Below are 19,874 nucleotides of genomic sequence, written 5' to 3' on the forward strand. Positions count from 1 at the left end.
GGCGCACGATGTCCCTCAAAAACCATAACGACAAAACAGGTGATGCCATGTTGGACATAGCATTAGCATTTGATTTATCCCAACTTGTTGACGAGTACACCAGGGTACACGACAGCGCTAAATCTATACTGGACCTTTTCTTCGTAAGCGGATCTATTAGTACTAAAACAAAATGCGAAATAATCCCAGGAATCTCCGATCACCAGGCCGTGTTCCTTACCTTATCTGATGCCGCTATTGACAGGCATCCAAAGCAGTCATGTTTTCCCAACTTCTCACGCGCTGATGACACATCAATAATCGATACCTTATCCTTTCATTTTGATAGCTTTTCGAGGTCTACCGCAAATATAGACGATCTGTGGATTTCTTTCAAGGATCTGGTTATGATGTGTATAAGCCGTTTTGTGCCAATCATTGTTAAAAAGACAAAACGTGGCAAGCCCTGGATTTCCCGCACTTCAATACAAATGCGCAGAAAATTAAAAAAGTTGAAAAAGAAAAGGCAAGCAGTTGTCCATCCTGAAGGCCTGCTGGATAAAATTTCCGCCCTGTCAAGTCAACTACGAGGACAAGTAGCACTTGATAAAGAAAATTATTTTGGCGATTTGTTGCCTAATTTTATAACTAGCTCACCTGAAAAATTTTGGCGTACAATCTCACCAGTATCTAGGGATTCCCATGCATTTGAAATCAATGGCACATTAACACATGACGGAAAAGTAATATCAACCGCCTTTAACGAATACTTCAAATCCGTTTTTACTAATGATAATGGCATACAACCTCTGTTCGAAACATGCTTACCTCCGATGCCTGATCTTGTCATCAGTGAACAGGGTATAACTAAAATGCTTTTGAATCTTAACGTAAAAAAAATCCCTTGGGCCTGATAAAATACCCAATGCATTCCTAACGAGGTATGCAGAATGGGTGTCCAAGTATTTGTTTATAATATTTTCTAGGTCTCTAAACGAAGGACAGGTTCCGACCGACTGGAGGACGGCCAGAGTCCAACCACTTCATAAAAATGGAAACAAACAGTACATTAATAATTACCGACCGATTTCATTAACATCGACAGCTTGCAAAATTATGGAACACATAATACACACCCACATTTCCCATTTTCTTGAACAACACAATTTTATTACAAATTTCCAACACGGATTCCGGAAAGGTTATTCTACTTGTACCCAATTAGTTCAGACTATACACGATTCTGCGAAAGCTATTAACAATGGTAGCCAAACAGATGCCATTTTTATGGATTTCGCCAAAGCATTTGATAAGGTCTCTCACAAAAAGCTGCTTTCCAAAATTAATAGCACACTCAGAAATAACAAAATCATTAATTGGATTTCAGCATATTTGAATAACCGTCAGCAATATGTCTCTTTTGGGGAACATTCCTCTCAAACTGTTTTTGTTGACTCTGGCGTCCCTCAGGGCTCAGTGCTTGGGCCACTCTTGTTTATCATTTACATTAACGACATCGTGAAAGACATTCCAGTTAATATTAAACTATACGCGGATGACTGTGCTATACTCCGAAATTAAAAATACGTCAGATCAGGTAAAACTTAATGAGGCTTTTCAGAAAAATAGTGCCTGGTGTGATGCATGGCAGATGCCTATCAACTTTCAAAAAACCGTGTATATGAGAATCACTCACAAGAAAAGTCCACTGATGTTCCAATATTCATTTGACAACAACATTCTTTCCGAAGTCTCACACTACAAATATCTAGGGCTATGGATTACTAACAACCTTGACTGGACTAAACACATTGATCAAACTGTAAATAATGCAAACCGTAAACTTTTTTTTCTTAGGCGTGCATTGAGACTTTCCACACCCCGAGTTCGGCTTCTAGCGTATAAATCGATTGTCCTTCCAATATTAGATTATGCGGCAATAATTTGGGATCCATTCACCAAAACAAACGTAAATAAAATTGAAAAAATACAAAAGAAAGCAGTACGTTTTGTTTACAATAGCTATGGACGCACATCAGTAAGTGACCTCTTAAACAGGGCTGCTTTAATACCTATAACCGATAGGAATCGCGTTTCTCGACTAAAGTTCTTATACCAATTGGTCAAAGGTCATTTTAAAATTAACATTGATGGACTAATATCTTTCTCTTCAGGTTATTCTACAAGACAACGTCACAATCTTACAATCGCCCCTTTCACCCAGCGTAATAACTGCTTTAAATATTCTTTTTTTCCGCGAACAGTAACGGAGTGGAATCAACTTACTAACGACGAAGTCTTACAGCTATCTGTAACATCATTCATCGGCAACCTCAGTGCACAATAATGTCCTCTGTCATGCATTCCCGGTTCCCATTTTTGAACTGAATTTAATATTGTGATCGTTTTGGTGCTCTTTCTTCATTTAATTAATTCCCTGTTGACCATGTTCACTGATGACTTGATAGTAGTGTATTTATATGCCCCAAACCTTAGTGTACCTTTTTGTTGTGTTACGTCATGAGCCTTTCATTTTGCTGTTGTGTTTTGTTGCTTATTATTAATTTGTGGCCTTTGTACTTTTTTCTTAATATTTGTACTTACCTATTTTCTGTATGCTCACCCTGCGAAAATCCCTTCCTGGGATTGCAGTATTAATAAATAAAAAAAGCGGAAAGGGATGCCCGGTTTGTGTGTTTTAATAGTAAAAAACACATCTAGATGGAGCCCCCTTGACTTCTTAACTGAATCAGCCAGTCTGTTCTGGTTATGACCCAACAAAAGATCAACGGCCTCTTCCTTTACCTTGGCCGCCTTGAATGCTACCTGCTTGAAGTTTCTCCCAACGCTTCGAACGCCTCCTCGGCAAAGGCACCCTCTTGAAGGACGACAAAGCAGCCCTCCTTATCGGCCGTAACTAGCCGGAGACCACTTTTTACCAGGAACTGCACTATTTTGTGTTGCCGCTGTTTCTTTGCATGTTGTCCGTCTTTTTCAGCACACCCACGCACTCCACGATGCAACGCTGGCGCCTCTCTTCTGGCACCAAGCGATCGATGCTCTTCGATACAGTCACCAGACAGTTTTAGCTGTGCGTACGCAACGGCGTAGCATACGCAAGGAGTTTGCGGGAACGGTAGTGCGCATGCGCAGAACGCAAGCGCAAGCCCTGCGTCTTGCGTGCGTACGCTAGCCAGCGGACTTTGCGTTGCGGCGCCTGCGTGGCTTGCGTACGCTAACTTTGACAAGATGGCGGCGCCCTGCTCGCCCGCTTCGGAATAAATACATGTCGCCGCTGGATTCTCCGACGCAATAGCTCGCTAAAATGGTAGCGGTTCGCTTTTATTTCGCCTAATCTTGCCCACACGTAGCGGTATAAGCGATAACTAGCCCCTGTTTTTCAGATAATTTGGCGATTTTCAAGCTCCTAGGCCTAACTATATTAGGTGTGTTTTCCTCGTAGCAACGACACCTGGCGAACCAGTTTTCTAACTTTTAGCCAGATCTTACATTTTCTTCGATTTGCATAGTTTTTCTTCTTGGAACAAAAAAGGCTCCCAATGCACTCACACTAGTTATCAGTAATCACGGATGAAATTTTCTTCAACCGAGCGTTGATGTGGTTTGACTTCTTGTCACTAGATGGCGCTACGTGCGCCTGAGGGACGCTACGGCACGGTCAGCTAAAACTATACTTCGGAGCGGACAGCGTATCGCACGCAGCGCCGTAGCTCTTTGCGTACGCAAGCACTTGCGTACGCACAGCTAAAACTGTCTGGTTCTCTGCCGGTCTCAAAGAAGGTGGCGCTGGTGGATTACCTCAAGCTAGATAATCCTGTAACCTGCTCGTTGTTCAGCATAGACGTGGTGGACCTATATTATTCTTTGCCACACCGTGAACTGATGAACGCTGTGAAGAGGTGCATTACCCAGGATAACGATGAATGTGTCTTTATTGACCAATGTGGAGTGTCCATTGAAAGCTTTTTAGAAATTCTGTCTTTTTATTCGTCTACGACCGTGGTAGAATGGCAAGGAACATCATATGTACAAGCAGCCGGTGTTTGCATAGGATCTAGAGTTGCACCGATCTTGGCTGATATCTTCCTTAGCGGTGTTGACACTGACATAAACAGTGCGTCAAAAGACTTGGTCACTCGTATTTTCAGGTACTAGATGACTACCTGGTTATCACCCGTGCAGGCAGCTTCCCAAAAAGGCTGGTTGATGTTTTGAAAGTTTTCAACGAATATGGATGCGGGCTCAAGTTCACCACTGAGATCCCCAATGACAATCAGCCTCAGTTTTTAGATGTGGCTTTGTTTATTGAACGTGAACATGTGTGCTGTAGTTATCGACCGAGGTCTGCAAAAACGTTGCTGAACTTTTCATCGGGTCACTCCAAGCTGATAAAGAAGGCATAGCACTATGGTGCCTGAAATCTGCCCTGAAAAAGTCATGTCACGAAAGGATTGCCGACGGCATTACTGCACAAGTGTGCAGGTTAAGCGCTAATGGTTACCCAGATCGTGTCACCTCTAGGGATTCAGAAAAAAGCTTAAGAGCGGTAACTCCAGTAAAAGGAAGAAGAAAAGAAGACTGGCTGTAGTCCCTTACAAGCATGGCATGTCGCACAGCCTCAAGAAGGTTGCAGGCAGGTACGACGTCGATGTAGTATTTTCTGCCCCTAGAAAACTGAATGCCATGTGCAAACAAGTCTCGATCGCAGGGACAACAAACAAAAAAGGTCGGTTGCCAGGTTCGACATGTGTCACCCTCCGCTGACTGCAAAGAAAACGTCGTATATACCAGATACCCTTCAAGTGCGGTGCCGCCTATGTTGGGCAAACAGGCAGATGCCTGAATAAGAGGTTAATGGAGCACGAATGCGCAAAAAAAAATGACCCTCTTTGCCATGTTGCCGCTCATTGCGCTAGTTGTAAGTGCATACACGAAAAAGAACATAAGAGAAAACCAGAAAAAGATGACCCGGCTCCTGGGACAAAGTTTCGCTGCAAAAAATGCAAATGCGAACCGCTGTACAAGAAGATAGCAGTGTTGTTCTACCATAAGAACAAGGTGACCCGAGAAATCATGCAAAATAGACTCGGCGAGTTGGTATGTACTGATACTGAAAAAACAGCGCACACAATACAAGGACGAAGAAAGTGTTGTCGTGTTGTCGTTTCCTTTCTTCGTCCCTGTATTGTGTGCGCTGTTTTTTCAGTACGAAATCATGCAAGCGTATCATATTCATAATCAGGCAGAAAAGTGCACCAGCAATCCTTCTGTGACATTAAGTGACAAGGAAATTCAATACCTGGACTCGCACATGACATAGGTTGAAGTCTAGAGTCTGACGGAAATCCGTCTGGTCGGGATGGTACATGACGAAAGAAGGCGCCGACCAAAAGAAAAGATGGGATGACGCTTCGGCTCCCCCACGGGAGCCTTGTTCACAATGAGGCATAACGTAGCTTCGTCCTTTATTTATACACGGCGCATGAGCGACCCCAGACACCTGGCGTAGATTGGGGGCAAGTTCCCGTCATTTCGATTGAGCGTGTGCGCTGTCGTCTGAATAATCAGTGATTCCAGATAGAGCCGTGACTTGCTGTCCCTTTCTTTTGCAATCACACGTGCCTCGGCCCAGTCTATGTTGTGTGCGGCGGAAACCGAGTGCTCGGCAAGCGCATTTTTACCTGCGCGCCGGTTTCTGACGTCACTCTGGTGATCCCGTATTCTTCGTTCAAAGTTACCCGACTCGCCGATATACACAGATGGGCAGTCCGCACAGGGTATCGAATACACGACACCTGGGAACTTTTCTTTCTTTAGCTTGTCTTTGACGTGCACAAGCTGACTCCTCAGTTTTCGAGCTGGCACATGCGCGGTCTTAACTTCCTAGGACCGTAATATGCGCGCCAAAGGTTCGCTGATGCCAGGAACATAGGGAATCGCTGCTTGTTTCTGGGTAGCGGGACTAGCTTGCAGCCTAGGACGTTCCATTTGGCGCTGTACGGAGTCCATGACGTGTACAGGATAGCCACATGTGGACAGGTCACGCCGTACACGCACATCTTCAGCAATCTGGTCTTCTCCTCTGGAACATATTTCTTTTCGTCGGAGGAGCGATGACACCACAGAACGTTTCTGGCAATCAGGGTGAACGGACTTAAAATGTAGGTACCGGCCGGTATGCGTGGGTTTACTGTAAATGGTGAAATTTAGACGTGAGGACTGTCTGGAAACGAGTATATCTAAAAATGGGAGGCGGCCGTTGATCCTTCTTCTGATCCAATTCAGTCATGACAGGAACCAGAGGAAAGAAGGATAAGGACGCGGAAGAATGCACTGAATGTACACAGCTGCACCAGTATGAGGCAGGAACTTAAAAAATTCCGAAAAGAAATGTTAGCTGAGTTCCAGGAGCTGAAGAAAAGCGTGGACTTCTGTAGCGAATCATGTGATGACATATCCGAAACAAAGGTTGATGTTAAGGAACTCATCAAGGAAGTCAAAGCGTTACGAGACACTAATCATGGAATGAAAGAGGAAAACCGCAAGCTTGCTCGGCGAGTAGATGAACTGGAACAATATTCCCGAATAAATAACCTTGAAATAAAAGGGGTTCCTAAGGACGGTGACGCAACAGACATTGTGGTCAAACTAGGAACACTCGTTGGCGAACCTATCTCAAAAACTGACATTGATATCTGCCATAGAGTACCCACCTCAAAAGAAGATGAAAAGAACATCATTGTGCGCTTTGCCCGGCGGGAGAAACGCAATTTAGTATTAGCAAAGGCGAAGAAAACGCGAATAACAACAACAGACCTCGGCTACAGCCCCGAAAGCGCCGTCTTTGTTAATGAACATCTAACACGCAAAAACAAGCAACTGCTAGGTGCTGCCATCACAAAGAAAAAACAGGTTAACTGGAAATTTGCATGGACGAAAGATGGAAAAATCTTTGCGCGTCAAGCTGAAGACAGCACTGTACTCCGAATCAACTGTTTGGACGACTTGGAAAAAATGGCTAGGCAAACCGACACATTATGATCAGGCTAGCAATCCGGTCCGTGGCCCTGTACCTGCAGTCTTTAGTAGTTTTCTACCGCCCTCATGGCAGTACAACCTTCCGATCTGAAAAATTTTCATCATAAAGGTCTTTTATCTTTTCTTCACCTTAATGCACGTTCATTAGAAAACAAGCACGATGACCTTCATTATTTAGTTAATGCAACTGACATTTCTTTCGATGCGATTATGGTATGTGAAACGTGGTACAAAAATAGTTCTGTCCCGTTCTTGTCGCACGACTACCAAACATTTGCGTTAAATCGCCCCCTGCAACATGGTGGCGGCGTTATGCTATTAATGAAAAACAGCTTTAACGTGAACCCTGTTCCTGAGTTTACTGAGTCGACTGACGACTACGAAATAGTGACAGCGCGTGACAATTCACAATTTTTCTCGGTTCTTTATCGTCCTCCAAAGGGTGATCTGAAAAATTTCCTACTTTTTCTTGAAAGCCTTTTAGATTTTATATCTCTTAACAAATACTCTCTTTTTCTTGGCGGTGACCTAAACATTGATATCCTCAAAACTTCTAAGGCTAAAAATGATTTCCTGTCCATTCTAGAGTCATATGGGTTTCTAAACATTATAAATGAACCAACGCGTGTTACATCAGTGTCAGCAACTCTACTCGATCTGTTCATCACTAATACTGATAAAAGTGTTTCTTCTTGCGGTGCGCTTGCTAGCGACATCAGTGATCACTTGCCCATTTTCGCCTTCATTCATGTAAAAGATTATCCTGCACCTTCAAACGAGAAATAGGGTAAATAAAGAGCTCAAAGTTGCCAAGGACGAATACTTTGCTTCCTATCTGCATGACGCATCCGGGAACGTCGAACTGTTGTGGAAACGCCTAAATAAGATCATTAAACCAATCAGTCATTCCAACATTACCAGCATAAAAATCAACAATGAAGACATAAGCGGCACTGATCTATCTAATGCGTTCAATGCGCATTTTGTCTCCGTTGGGGAAACTGACTGCGCAAGCACAGCTTACTCTCCCACTGCAGATTGCATCCCTAATATCTCTGGAAGTATGGTATTCTTTCCCACTAATGAAAGTGAAGTGATTTATGTATATAATAACCTCAAAAATTCTAAATCTCGTGATGCAAATGACATGCAGATTGCCCCTATTAAATACATTATTGATATCATCGCTCCAGTGTTGACTAGCATGTATAACTTAGCCTTTGAGCTAAATACATTTCCAGAGCTAATGCAAATAGCCAAGGTGACTGTAATACACAAAGGAGGTGACAAAAATAATATAAATAACTTTCGACCCATTTCAGTTCTCCCAGTGTTCTCTAGAGGTTTAGAAAAAATTATGCACATTCGTCTTTATTCATTTTTAGGCAAGCATTCACTCTTTTCACCTTGCCAACACGGTTTTCTGAAACAAAAATCCACAGAATCAGCTCTTTTAACGCAAAAAGAAATCATTATTAACGCTCTAGAGCATAAGAAACTAGTTTTAGGCATATATATAGATTTTTCAAAGGCATTTGATTGCGTGTGTCACAAAACGTTAATAATGAAACTTCAGCATTATGGCATACGGGGAAATTCTAATGCTCTCTTATCATCGTACCTTCAACACCGCTCTCAGTATGTTAGCCATAATAATAAAAATTCCAGCGTCAAAAAACTTACTTCCGGTGTCCCTCAAGGCAGTATTCTCGGTCCCCTCCTATTTGTTCTTTACATAAATGACATCTTTTCCACTATAAGCGAGGTACAATGGATTGGATATGCAGATGATACCGCGCTCTTCATTACCGGAGATAACCCAAACAATTTGATACACACAGCAAATATAGCATTACAGTTTGTTAAGCGTTGGTCCGAAAATAACTTTCTGAGAATTAATGCAAAAAAGACTCAAGCAATACTTTTTCGTGCAAGAAACACCACTGTCACTCCCACAGAAAAGCTATTTCTAGCGAATGATGAAATTGATATACGAACGCACGTTAAATCACTTGGGGTCTTTTTCTCAGAAAACCTAACCTGGGATAAGCACGTTGAACATGTTTGCTACAAATTAAACAGAATCGCGGGAATATTGAGTAGGAATCGGCATATATTACCTACAAAAGTAAAAAGGATGGTGTACAACGCCTTATTTTTATCTGCACTTAATTATTGTCATCTTGTATGGGCGACCACATCCAAACAAAACATTCATAAACTAAAAATATGTCAAAAACGCGCAATTCGAGCCATTGCGAATATTTCATACCGTGATCATACGTCCGCATACTTCGCATCCTATCGCATACTTCCAATTGAAACCATGTATTCGTTCCGCCTTCTTTGCCAGTACAAGACTGCTGTTCGCACTAATAATCACTATTTTCTTCAGCTATTCAACCTTGACACGCTCACTCATAGTCATAACACCAGACACAATAATTCATGGGTCGAACGTTTCTGCCGCACAACATATGGCAATCAATCTTTATCGTACCACATCGCCGTCCTCTTGAACGCACTCAGTCGCGTTGGTGCTGATACAAATACAGAATCTGCACGCTCACTTTTCAAAAAATTAGATCGTAATGCATCCGCTTTCTGTTAATACCCTCACCATTGTCTCTGGCTTCATTTCTTATCCTCCGCTGAGCTATTGCCCCCCTGTCTGATTTTATATCCCTTCCTTTTTTCTTTATATCGTGCAGCTAACGACATTTTTGCTTACATTTGCTGCAACTACGCCCTTTACCACGTGCATTGTATTATGTCAGCCGCTTACTTTTTGCATCTCACGTATAAAACCCTGACATTGTCGTCCATATGTATATATCTTGTACAATGCTTGTCATTGAGCGTCCTTTGTTTATTTTTCTTGAATTGCTGCTGAACTGTACCCAAGGGGGCCGGGCTTCGTCAAGCTGCGCATGTGCAGCTTTTTTCCGTTGCCCCCTTTCTTCCTCTCGGAGAAAAATAAATTTGACTTTGACTTTGACTTGATTTCCTCTTCAACTATGAACTGTATGCTGGGCTCCAAACTGTTGAGGTGAGTAGTAAAGTCATGCAATGCTTCTTTCTTCAGGATGCAAAAGCAGTCGTCCACGTATCTCAGGAATACTTTTGGGGCAGGCGTGAAGGATGCAAGAGCACGGCCTTCGATTTCTTTCATGGCCAAGTTCGCAACTGTCACAGAAATCGATGCACCCATGGCGGCTCCGTGAATCTGCCTGAACGGGACATCCTCAAAAGTGAAGTACGTGTTTGACAGGCAAAATCTCAGAAGGCGGATCAGGTCATGCAGATCTATCGGGGTTCTTTCTGGCAGTGATGGGTCTGATTCAAGGGCAGCGGTGCATGCTTCCACGGCAAGGTCAATCGGCACACTTGTGAAGAGTGACTTTACGTCGAATGAAACCATGATTTCTCCGGCGTCGATTTTAAGGTTTTGAACCTTTTCGATGAAGTGCTGGGTGTTGCGCAGGTGCGTTGGGCTCCTGCCGATGAGAGGAGAGATAACTCTGTGCAGAAACTTGGACAGATTCTGAAGCGGCGAGCGCGTAAAATCCACTATAGCGCGCAGAGGGACGTCAGGCTTGTGAATCTTTGGCAGGCCGTAGATCGCCGGGGCTGAACCACTGTGGCACAATAGGTAGAAATACAGCGACCTTTGCTGCGGGGGCACCACTCGAAAAACGTCGGCCAGCAATTTTTGTAGTTCTCTCTGCACCTTGGCCGTCGGATCTCGAGCGAGACGAGAGTAAGTATTAGCGTCTTCCAAGAGGATCAGCATTTTCTTTTTGTAATCGCACTTATCTAAAAGTAGAGTGGCATTCCCCTTGTCGGCCGGAAGTATCGCAATGTCTGGATTGCTGCGGAGGCTTGTAATAGCTTCTTTTTCTTGGCGCGTAAGAGGAGAGACCGATGAATGCGAACGTAGCTTGGGAAGGACGCTCACCACGCGTGTGCGGGCTTCGTCTCGGCGCTACGGGTCAACCTGGTTTAAAGCAGTCTCTGCAGCACATATAACCTTTCTGATGTCGGGAGCGGGGCCAGTGTTGAAATTCAGGCCAAGGCTCAAAACAGACATTTCCGACAAAACAGACAAGCTAAAGAAAGAAAAGTTCCCAGGTGTCGTGTATTCGATACCCTGTGCGGACTGCCCATCTGTGTATATCGGCGAGTCGGGTAACTTTGAACGAAGAATACGGGATCACCAGAGTGACGTCAGAAACCGGCGCGCAGGTAAAAATGCGCTTGCCGAGCACTCGGTTTCCGCCGCACACAACATAGACTGGGCCGAGGCACGTGTGATAGCAAAAGAAAGGGACAGCAAGTCGCGGCTCTATCTGGAGTTGAGTTGAGTGGTTGTAAACTACCGGTGGGATTAGGCTTGCAGTTGCTGCCGGCAATTGCTCCACCGTAGCGACACTTAAATAGAAATCACAGAAACACTGTCCGCAAAAACCCAAACCGCAAAACCGCAAAAACCCCTGAGGTCACCATGTGAAGGCCAAATCCGTGTCCTGCAGGTAAAGTAGAAGAAGGCGAGAAGCATCCCTTCTACTCGACTGGCTCCCGCGCGGGAAAACAATGTCCTGAAGAGAACTGTGAGGAACTCCTGCCTTCTTGAGGGATCCGAATAACACAGCCCGTTCCGCGTTGTACAAAGTACAGCACAAGAGGTAATGTTCTATGTCACCACACACACCACACGTTGAACACAATGGTGACAACGCTAGGCCAGTCTTATACATCCACGCCGGCGTACGAGCAGAACCCGTGCGAACGCGGTGCAGCAAAGTGGCTTGGTACCTTTTGAGACCCTTGGTCACACATGGCTGATGAGGAGAGCTCCACAAAGAACTGAAGTGGCACAACACCATATCTCTGAACATTTCCTTGATTTCATGAGGGACTCCATGTACTGGAATCCCGGAGAGAGCTGTATGGGCGAGGTTGTCTGCTATCTCGCTGCCTAAGACACCTATGTGCGAGGGCACCCATTGAAAGCGTATAGAGAAGCCTTTGCTATGTAGATTCTGCACAAAACGTAGGGATCTAAGACTCAAGGCATCAGTGGGGAACCCGTACTCTAACCTTTGAAGGGCAGATTTTGAATCCATAATTATGACAGTAGGTTGAGGCGTACAACACCGTAGCTTCTTTAGAGCTGTCTCAATGGTAACGCTTTCGGCCATTGTGGAGGACACGACTTTAGTAAAACGAACAGACCAATCATACTTCAAAGACGGAATATGAAAAGCAGCTGCACTAGATCCTCTGACCTTGTCCACAGAGCCGTCTGTAAAAATTTGAAGATGACTGGCATATTCGGTCTCAAGATGTTCCAGTACGAGCGAACGCATTGCCGCTAAAGGAGAATTCCGCTTAGCGCGAACGTGGGGAATTGTCAAGGAATAATCGAGGCTCGGAAAGGACCAAGGTGGCTTCAACGTCTTAGGTCGATCTCGAAGGTCGAGACCCAGAGAACGAAGAGTATTTAAAGCCAAGTACGCCCGGGACTCAGATCTCTTTCGAAGGCGCTGTAGAAGCGCTCTCCCGGCAACAGTCTCTCTGAGGCGGCCAATTTGCAGCAAAAGTCTTTGTGAAGCGGCTAGCCGAAGAGGTTGCGATTGAGACTCATACAGTACTGCATTGTTTGGAGCAGCCTGCGGAACGCCGAGAGCCCTCCTTAGTCCCATTCTGTGCAAAACCTCAAGGCGTTCCAGCTGCGATACCGAGGGAGAAATTAAAGGGAGCTGGTACATTATGCGACTTGTCACCAGGGCATCGTGAAGCCTGATCATTGAAGCAGGATGGTTTCCCCATTGCTCACTAGCAACTCTACGAAACACATTGAGACGCGAAGATAGTGAAGCCACAATCGAGTCCACAGCTCGTCGCCACTGTAGACGTGAGTCAATAGTGACGCCCAAAAAACGTATGTGGTTAACCTGACGAAGGCAAGACTGATCAAGGTCTATGCTCAGCCGCGCATACCGTCGTCCCCTACCTGGAAACAGGACGAAGCCAGATTCTTCCACCGAGAGAGTCAACCCAACACCTTGAAGGTAATGTTTAACTGAAAGCACGGCCTGTAGCGCTAATAGAGCTAAGCGTTTGTGTTGATATCCGGTTAACCGAAGACAAATGTCGTCTGCATATATCGACATATGGACATGCCTACAATGTTTTTGCACTTTTGCGGGAAGACCAGCCATGACAACATTAAAGAGTGTTGGGGACAGGACACTACCCTGAGGTACCCCTCGCGATACCGCCCTTTCGGAGCTCATTGTACTGCCTAACCGCACTCGAAATTTACGATCACTGAGAAATGAGTGAATGAATCGCAGAAGATAGCCCTGTACGCCTATGACCTGCAGACTATTCAGTATTGAGCTCTGGAGGACGCTATCATAAGCCTTTGATACGTCTAGGAAAATAGCTAGTGTTGAAAGTCCAAAAGCACTCTGATGTTCAATGTGGCTTATCAAGTCCAGGACGCTATCTTGCGCGCTTAAACCTGTGCGGAATCCAGTCATGCATGTTGGTAGTGCCCTTCTATTCTCAAGCCACCAAGACAAACGCTTACTTGCCATCTTCCCCATGAGCTTAGCCACACACGACGTCAGCGATACAGGACGATACGAGGCCGCGTCTGTCATCTCTTTGCTGGCCTTCAGCAGTGGAACTACACAAGCCACCTTCCATGAAGGGGGAACGTCACCAGACTCCCACACTCGATTGAGATAGGTTAGGAGCATCTTCCAGTGTTCCAGAGGCAGGTTCTGTAACATTTGATTGGTAATGCCGTCAGGACCTGGTGCACAGCGACGCCGCAGGCTGCGGAGCGCTGTCTGTAGTTCTCGAAGTGTGAACGGGGCGTCCATAACAGACGGAGACGTAGCAGGCAGAGCGCAGGGATGAATGCCTGGTCTGGAATTTACAAATGCATCTGCAAATTCCTCTGCCAAGCACACGAGATGTTTCTGCGTGCGCAATGCAAGCGCCTCGAAAGGTTTACTCGGACGAGAGCCACCAGCAAGACTGCCAACGACACGCCAAATTCTCGTTATCGGTGAGAAAACAGTCAAACTAGCGCAAAAGGATGCCCACTGGGACCTACAGAGCTTGTTCGCATGACGTCTAATGGCAGAGTTGAGCCGGTTGAAAGTTGTCTTCAAGGCTCTGTCGTCCTTCTTCCGCAACAGTTGTCGCTCCGCCCTTCTGCGCGCTGCGCAGAGGTTCCTGAGTTTTAAATCCGGAGTCGGAAAATGATCAGGTAGCTTGAGCGCCGTGGTAGCAGCCATCTTAGCATAAATCATTTTGTCTGTCACATCACCGGAAACACAGGCTAAGTGCTCCCTGTATTTGTCCCAATTAACAACATGGCAAATTTTAGGACCACGCAGATGGAAGTCGGCAGTAAACACAAATATCGGGTAGTGATCACTTCCCATTCGGTCAGCTCTAGTTGACCACTGCACACGGACGTCAGGTGAATGTAAGGTTAGGTCTATAGATGTGGGTGAGGTTGGAGGCCGAAAGAAAGTGGGACTTCCGTCATTGGCCACGCACAGGTCCAAACTGTCGATGAGTTCTACAAGTTGGCGTCCGCGAGGATCTGTGTTCCTGTCACCCCAGGCAGGGTGGTGGGCGTTGAAGTCACCGCAGATGATTCTGGGTGCTGGGCAGCGGTCACAAAGTTCCTGGAGGAACAAAGCCGTATCGACCTTCTTCCGCGGGGACACGTATACTGATGCAATGGACAGAGTTCGGTAGGTGAGCCGAATCCTCACAGCCACTACCTCAATACTGTCGGTGCAAAGATCGGTGACATTCAAAGCTACATGAGGAACCTCCCTTCGTATGTAAAGGGTGGCACTTCCTGCGGGAAAAGACTTTATGCTGCAATTCTTGTGGGCGACGTATCCCGGCAAAGACCTCCCGCTTGGCAAGCCAGCCTCCGAGAGGGCCAGTACTGGAACACAGGTCTCTTTCAAGAACAATTTTAGTTCTGCTAAACGACTTATAATCCCAGCGCAGTTCCATTGCATGATAAACGGCACTTTTCTAGGGTTTTTAGTTGCAACAGGTTGAAGAAAACTAGCCATCTAGGAGTTGAAGTTCTCTGCGAAGGCGGTGATCAAGGTCTCAATGGAAAGCACCAGCTGTATAAAGTTCTTCAAAGTGCCAGGCTGCATCGCTTGGCTAAATGAACGCAGGACATCAAACAAAACGCGTAGAAGGTCGGAGAGATTCCGGCTTTTGAGCTCCTTATTTTGCTGCACGCACTGGCGCACCACTTCGACAAAAGACGGGGACTGGAATCCACTCTTGGCCACGGTAGCTGGTGTCTGCATCTCTTTTAAGGCAAGGGGATGTCCTCCATGTTGTCGAGTCTTGCTGTGATCTGGTCGCTGAGGAACATGGACACTTTTTGCAGAAGCAGATCGAACAGCCAGCTCACCTTCGGAGGCCGTTGCCGACTTGCTCGGATCAGGTCGTGCAGCGACGTCGCTTGCTACCACGTCCCGAGCTTCCGACTCGAGCGCAGGGAACTCTTCACTTCCATGTATCGGCTTCTCAGTAGGTTGTGGTTTGGGGCCACTAATGAAGGACTTGCGACGGTGTAAGGCGCTTACACGGAATGTGCAGCCACTGAAACTCGCTGGATGGTCACCTCCACAATTAGCGCAAGCAAAATCTGCCTTGCACTCTTTGTAATCATGGCCACCACCACACCGCTTGCAACGTTGATCTTTGTTGCAAACTCTCGCTACATGTCCAAAGCGTTGGCACCTGAAGCACCGGGGAGGAGTTTCAACGAACTCGTGGACGGCATGTTTGGTGAAACCAATGTCAATTATTCCAGGGCGCTCGGTGTTGGGAGCAAACGTTAGCACAATAGAGTTTGTAGGCTTCGCTGCCCATTGTTGTTCTCCAGGCTCCACCCGGCGCATTAACCGTCGCACGTGCAGAACTCCTTGCGGTTTCAAGTAGTCAAGAAGGGCACTTTCCGAATACCACACTGGTACTCCCCTTATAACACATGTGTTAGTCATGTAGGAGTGTGGCAACCGGACTTTAACTTGTATGCCACCGATCTGAGAGCACCGCAGAAGAATGTCTACTTGCTCTTCCGTTGAGATATCTAGATGAAGAGCCCCTTGCGTTGTGAAGCGACTGCGAATCGGAGCAGATCCCAGTAGAACTTTAATATTATCGAACAGCCTGATAGGGTTCCACTCTCTGAAGTCAACACCTTTCTCTTTTGGCTGAACTATCACTGGGATGCCGACTGTCCGGTGCTTCCGATGACTCACCACTTGGAAGCCATCGTTGACCATTTCCGCCATGTCAGCCACTTCCTCGTCAGAGGCGACGATAGTTGAGTCGTCCCCACAGAGCGATGATGACGCACTGCCCTGATGGACGTCCCTGATGACTGGCAGATCCCCGCCATATGATGCCATGGCCGCCTCCGCCCCACTGGGCTCCTTCGGATGGCGCTGTCCCTTTAAGGATACCGGCGCCAGAGCTGCCGTACCCTTCCCGTAGGGACAGTACCGCCTTAAAGACGCGGCCGTCTTCCAGGGATGGAAATAACCTAGACATAGGTTGTTACCCCCTTTGTCGTTTTTTTCTGTTTTTTTTATATTTTATTATTTACGTTCACTATATATTACCACTTTTCGTTCTTCAGCAAACTCAGTTGCTAGTCAGCGCTTGTCTTGCCTTTGTCACCGGCTTTGTTGCGCTGTTCACCCACCATGAATGCTTATACTAACTCGCCCAAATTTCAGCTTTACGTTGTACCGTTCTCGCTTAGTGCACCTCGACGAATACCAATCCCGCTGCGTGAAGTCGTGCGGCAGGAACTCTAAAAAACTCGAGAGCGACGGCATCAATCGTCGTATTGACAAACCACCTCCGTGGTGCGCCGGACTGGTAATAGTACCGAAAAAGAATGGAAAGTGTCGTCTGCGTGTCGACCTGACCCGACTAAACCAAGTGGTTCACAGGGAAAGACACATTTTACCTACCGTGAAACAAGTTCTTGGGCTCATCGGCGACGCAGCCATTTCTTCAAAGCTGGATGCGACTGCCGGCTTCCACCAAGTCAAGCTGTCAGTGGACCCGCAAGAATTAACAACTTTCATCTCACCTTTCGGTCGCTATTGTTTTTGCATACTGGCCTTCGGCATCACTTCTGCCGCGGAGTATTTTCAAAAGCAAATGGCCAGGATCCTCGAAGGCCAAGAGGGTGCTGTCAATATGATTGACGATATTCTTGTTTTTGGACGTACCAAGCAGGAACATGATGCAGGACATGAGCAGGCGTTGACTCGTCTTGCAATTGCAGGTGTCACCTTGAACAAGTCTTGTTTTGAGGTCTCGAAAGTCTCCTTCCTAGGTGTCGTCGTCTCAGCACAAGGCATCAAGCCAGACCCAGGTAAGATCGAGGCAGTCCATGCGATGCCGCCTCCCACAGACGTCGCGGGTGTCACACGTTTACTCGAGAAGGTAAATCATTTTGCCAGATTCTTGCCACATAATTCGGAAATCACTGGCCCGATACGCACCCTTCTAAACAAGAATGCTAGTTGGATTTGGAAGCATGAACAGGAAGCTGCATTAAAAAAAGTCAAGGAACATCAGACGTCCGAACGCTGCTTGGCAAGCAGTGTTACGAGCACAACCGACAGGTGAACGGAGGCCAGTAGCCTGTGTCTCAAGATCAACGACGACCACAGAACAAAGGTGCAGTCAGACAGAAAGAGGCCTTAGCTACAACGTGGGCCATACAGAAGTTCGACGAGTTCATCAGAGGCATCACCTTCACCGTAGAAATGGATCATCTTCCTCTCGTGTCATTGTTTGGCAAAATGGAACTTAATGTGATTACACAGCAAGTACAAAGACAATGTCCTACCAGTTGCAGATGATGTATGTGCCCGGGATATTGTTGGCTACAGCGGATGCATTGTCTGGCATCCTTCCCAAAGTGCATCCAGTGGACACCGCGGGAGTTTTTGCTACCGAAGTCATGGCTTCCGCTACAGATGTACTTCCTGTGAACATGCAGGATATATCAGGAATGCCCAAAGTTGTGATGCAGAATGCAGCACGCTCATCTTTTTCTGCCAGCATGGCTGGCCAAGAAGTCAAAGATACCTCTTCACATGTCAAAGTATGAATCTGTGAAGGATGAACTTTGTGATGGTCTCCTTCTCAAAGGTACTCGCCTCCTGACGCCCTCAGCAATGAGGCCAGCAATCTTGACACTTGTGCATGAGGGACATCAGGGCATCAGACGCACCAAGGCCCTCGCTCGTGAATCTGTATGGTGGCCGGGCATAACTGCCGAGATCCCCTCTCTCATTTTCGCTCTCAGCGCAACACGAACTGGACACAAGACGAAGGACTAGCACAAACAGGCGCTGTTTGTGCTAGTCCTTCGTCTTGTGTCCCGTTCGTGTTGCGCTGAGAGCGAAAATGAACACTTACCAACTCGCCCAAATTTCCGCCTTGCTGAAAGTTATCCCCTCGCTCGTGACCAACTGTGAAAATGAGCCCGTACTCGAGTGAATTCAGCGGAACCTTAACGGAATAATGGCGCAGATCAAGTGACAGGACAGCAAGAGAGTACAAACACACACAAGCGCCAACTTACAACTTTATTGTTTGGCTGCCAATATGCCGAATTTATACAAAGCAACACGCCCAAACTGTTAACAATAATCAAACAGTGACGCACATGGACGCGATGTGCGAAGCGGCAAATCATGATATCGCACGAGGCAAACAACATGACGAGTGCACAAAGCTATACCACAGGACATGGGACATCCCTGTCTCAGATGACTAACTGGCAAAAAACAACAAGTAAAAGACGGGACGACACAAGTTAAAACCTAAACTAATCACGCACATATCACCGAAGAAAAATAATGACGGAAGGCCACGTCACAAAATCAGGGAAATGACAAAGGAGGATTAAAAGGGCTAAAAACCATGAGAATAAAACCTGAAATGTCAACAGAACACGCAAAGACTCAGTGTGAAACAAGACGCATAAAACAAAACTACAAAGCCAACAAAAACACGGCTAAATTCGATGGAAGTGAATAACAAGAAACCTGGTATAAAAGCGCAAAAAAACATACTAAGCATGCTGACACGACCTCGGGGCCCCGTATAAAGAGTAAAGGACAACAAAATCAAAACCCTTCAAGTAGGTCTGCCACCTCCAGAGTGCTCTCGTTCGGTGAGGAAGGTTAATTCTTTTTTCGTTAGGCATATTGATGCCGCACTGATGCAAGTCTTCTCAGCTCGCGCTATTTCTTGCGCTTTATACAGTTTCCCGGGTGAGCTGATCTTTGTGCTTGTAAATAACATAGCATTTCTTGAGTAGCGCCCTGCACTTGCAGGACCTGCAGTGTTCGGCTAAATGGCCTTCAATTGCCAATTGACTTAACTTCCTGCTATGTTCTTTCAGCCGCTCGTTAAGGCACCTTCCTGTTTGGCCTATGTAACTGGCACCACATGTTAGAGGGATCTTGTAAACGACTCCTTCAGAACAGGCTACGAATTTGTTCTTATGGTTGATCATGCAGTCCGGCTTCGCTTTCTTGACATGACAGGATTTCTTGCAAAGGGCAGAAAGTTTGACAGGAGCGGAACATACCACTCTGACTTTCGCACGAGCTCCGATCTTTTTGAGGTTGTGTGAAACGGCATGAAGATATGGTATCACAGCAACCTTGCTTTCCTTGAGCTCCTCCTTTTTCTTGGCCTTGATTCTATTCTTTTCTTCTTCACTCAGA

The sequence above is a fragment of the Amblyomma americanum genome, chromosome 10 (genome assembly GCF_052857255.1).
Source record: "Amblyomma americanum isolate KBUSLIRL-KWMA chromosome 10, ASM5285725v1, whole genome shotgun sequence".
NCBI lineage: Eukaryota > Metazoa > Arthropoda > Arachnida > Ixodida > Ixodidae > Amblyomma > Amblyomma americanum.